The sequence below is a fragment of the Saccopteryx bilineata genome, chromosome 6 (genome assembly GCF_036850765.1).
Source record: "Saccopteryx bilineata isolate mSacBil1 chromosome 6, mSacBil1_pri_phased_curated, whole genome shotgun sequence".
Classification (NCBI taxonomy): domain Eukaryota; kingdom Metazoa; phylum Chordata; class Mammalia; order Chiroptera; family Emballonuridae; genus Saccopteryx; species Saccopteryx bilineata.
The window spans coordinates 19,708,748-19,712,801 of NC_089495.1; the positions used below are offsets into that span (position 1 = coordinate 19,708,748).

General features: G+C 35.2%; 1 non-coding gene across 1 annotated transcript; it reads left to right on the forward strand.

Annotated features, from left to right (window-relative positions):
• Nucleotides 1-1,727: 1,727 nt before the first annotated feature.
• Nucleotides 1,728-1,803, forward strand: TRNAG-ACC (transfer RNA glycine (anticodon ACC)). Its single transcript has one exon. It is a non-coding gene; the product is annotated as a tRNA-Gly (tRNA).
• Nucleotides 1,804-4,054: the final 2,251 nt, after the last annotated feature.

Here is a 4,054-nt window from a genome sequence, read left to right on the forward strand (position 1 = left end):
TTTATGTTTTCTGAGACACATCTTCTGTTTTATATATGTCACCTCTATGCACCCTCTGTCCCCACTTAGAAAAGCAGCCCCTCTCTGCAGCCAGAAGGGCATCTCACTCATAGAAGTTTTTCTTTAGGACATGAGTCAGTACTTTACAACTAGTCAATCCTCCATAAATATCAACTGAGTTAAAATTGTACCAGCTGAAATCTTCACAATGAGCAGACCTATTATGTGTCTAATATGATACTTTTTATTTATCTTGAGTTTATTTACCAATTTCATTAAACAAATCTATCATGCTTATTATGTGTAAATTAATAACTCTTCTTCACTATGTTTCTGCTGCCTTCTTTCCTCCTCGTGATTGTTTTTATTATTGTATTTCTGTATTTATTACTACCGCCTGACCTGTGGTGGCGCAGTGGATAAAGCATCGAAGAGAAATGAAAGTGTAAGCCCTGGCTGGTTAGTCCTGTCAGAGCCTCGTCGCAGAAACACCAAGATTGCATTTGATTTGATCCCTGGTTGGGGCACATACACGAAACTAGCAATGAATGCACAACTAGGCGGAAAAACAAATGAACACTTCTCCCTCTCTCTCCCTTCTTCTCTCTGTCTCTCTAAAATTCAATCAATTAAAAAAAATGAAGGTATGTATTACATAAAGCACTGGTTTCTGACAAAGCACTTTTATCTTCTTTAAGATAACAAATTTACCGCTGGTTTTTGTTTGGGATACCAGATTTGAAAATGATGTATCAATAATGGTGCTTTTTAAAGAATGGCATGGTGCCATTCTTGTAGCTAAACCTCATTTAGTCTTGATCAGTGGATAAAATTTACCCTAAGATATTCATTTAAATTTTACTTTGTTATGAAGTACTTCTCCTTATACCAGGGGGCCTAATTAAGACTTTTACAAAGAAACTTATGGATTATTTACTTAATATCTTCCTTCCAGTGATATCAGAGTGACTTATAGACAGCTGGTAGCTGATATTATCACTTGAAAACTTCTGTTGACATAATTTGGCACTATTCCAAGGTAATTGTCAATGAGGAAACTAATTTATTTTCTTATAATCCCAACATTTTTATTATATAATATTGAAGTAATAGATTAAAAAAGTTATTAAGTATTACCACAGGTGAAAAAGTATATAAGTATCACCACAGGTGAAAAGCCTGTTTATTCTTAAATACTAATAAACTCAATTCCATATTAATACACTCTCTAGTGGAGTCTATATTTAGCTAAAAGCAGCCATTGAGATCTTTACATTGTCTTTGCTAAAAATAAAATTAATCATAATTGTATAAAAGATTTAAAAATAGTTCATAACATTTGATCATTTCATTATACAAAATAAATGAAACAACAGCAGAAAAAAATCTCTCCATTACCTGTAATGAATTTTAAATGTGGAATTGTTTCAAAATTTTTTCCTACTATGCAGTCACACGAGTCGAATTATATCTAAATTGTACAAAATTCTATTTTTATCTTGGAGAAGTTGGGTCTTCTTCTTTTGTCTTTTTTTTCAAATCCATAACTTTAAAATCATATGCTTGTATTTACAACACTTTTTAAAGAAACCTCAAATAAAATGTGTTAAAATGAATTTGTAGAAAACTATGTTTATAAGTTATTTTCATTACACCTTAAGAAGAGTTTTAGCATTTCATTTTTGAAAAGCAGCTTTTTAGAATCTTTGTATTGTAATTATCTTTTTGCCCTGGCCGGTTGGCTCAGCGGTAGAGCGTCGGCCTACCGTGTGGAGGACCAGGGTTCGATTCCCGGCCAGGGCACACAGGAGAAGCGCCCATTTGCTTCTTCACCCCTCTGCCGCGCCTTCCTCTCTGTCTCTCTCTTCCCCTCCCGCAGCCAAGGCTCCATTGGAGCAAAGATGGCCCGGGCGCTGGGGATGGCTCTGTGGCCTCTGCCTCAGGCGCTAGAGTGGCTCTGGTCACAACGTGGCGACGCCCAGGATGGGCAGAGCATCGCCCCCTGGTGGGCAGAGCGTCGCCCTGGTTGGCGTGCTGGGTGGATCTCGGTCGGGCTCATGCGGGAGTCTGTTTGACTGTCTCTCCCTGTTTCCAGCTTGAGAAAAAAGCAAAAAAAAAAATGTAATTATCTTTTTGTTATATTGACAGTAATCAAAGTGACTAAGGAGTAGTATGTACTTTTCCTGCTGACAATAATTGATCACACCACAATCTTAGTCTCCATTATGAGGATCATAGAACCTTTCTTATCAATCACTGGAAACTTCCAGAAATCTCGTTTTTGTTCCTAATATCAGCAACAATTATTCTCTTACAAGTAGCCCAAGAGATTTATAACTACATTTAATTTCTTGTGTAATATTCTAAAGTCTTTCAGACAATATTATGAAAATATATTTATGAGTTTACACAAGGCACATGAGTCTAGTTTGTATGTGTATTCTTACCCGTCAGTGTTAACATAAAGGCCAAGGTAAACTTGAAATGCTTGTCCACTTGGACACTTTTTTTTTTTTTTACAGGGATTGAGAGAGAGTCAGAGAGAGGGACAGACAGGGACAGAAAGACAAGAACGGGGAGAGATGAGAAGCATCAATCATCAGTTTTTCATTGTGAGACATTAGTTATTCATTGATTGCTTTCTCATATGTGCCTTAACCACGTACCTTCAGCAGACCAAGTAACCCCTTGCTCAAGCCAGCAACCTTGGATCCAAGCTGGTTAGCTTTTGCTCAAACCAGATGAGCCCGTGCTCAAGCTGGCGACCTTGGGGTCTCGAACCTGGGTCCTCTGCATCCTAGTCCGATGCTCTATCCACTGCGCCACTGCCTGGTCAGGCCACTTGGACACTTTTTATTTCCCATTTCTCTTTTCTTGATCATGTAACTCCCACAAGTTAAGATTAAAAAAAATTTTTAGTTATTTGGTAATTGTCACTTTATTTCTATATCAAATGCCTTTTGCTGGGGCTCACACTTTGGATAGTGAATTGACATCGTTGTCAATTTGGGTGATATTCAAGAGTGCATGTGGTTTAAAACTGCTGCTAATTATTTTCTTCTTGCATAAATGTTATGAAGAATCAATGTACCATATTGGTGGGGAAATGTTTGAAATTGGAGTATTTAAATTAGGACATTAACTGTTATTCAAGTATCAAATTGAATGGATTAATAGTACAAGAGATAAAGTCTATCATAGACTTTTAAAGATATAGAGATTTCAAACAAGCTATGTTTAAGCAATCACATAGTGATAAAAAATATTAATTCTAGAAATTCACAAGAACAATTATCTCCTTGGAAACCAAAAGCAACTAAATGTATGCTGATGATTACTAGGAAAGAGAAAAAATCCAATTTTATTTGATTATTGTTATATGACATTGCTTTATATGAATTTATATATTTACAACTTTAATTAATACCCAAATGAGGTTTATAAAGTAAAAGTTGATAATCCCAAATTACAGATAAGAAAACTGAAGAGAAAGCACTGTCAATGAATAGAGGAAACAGGGTTTAAGTCATAGGCTGTTAGACAATCAACCAATGGTTTTCCCATGTCATTATACTTCCTTATTTTATGCTGGATATGAAGAAAATATCATGAAAATATCATGTACACGTAGAAGAAACAATATTGACATTAGACAACGAATTATATATATCCTGGCTTCTCTATTTACTGGGTGATTTATTCAATATTTAATAGTCTAACACTTAATAGTGTCAACTGTAAAAACTTGGCACAAATAAGCAAATGACCAATCACCATTACTAATGATAGTAATACCATCAACCACAATAACAGTAATAATAATAAGCCTCATCATGGGATTCCTTCTTATTCACTCCTTCCACAAATATGTATTTATCACTTAATATATGTCAGGCATTTTTCTGAATACTGCATGTACTGTAGTAAATAAAATATCTATGCACCTTTCTAATTTGGAATTTTATTTTAGTGGAGGAAAATAATAAAACTCTTCTTTTTTTTTTTCTTGAAGACCTATGACAAATTACATAGACAGCTAAGAGAGAAAAATGGG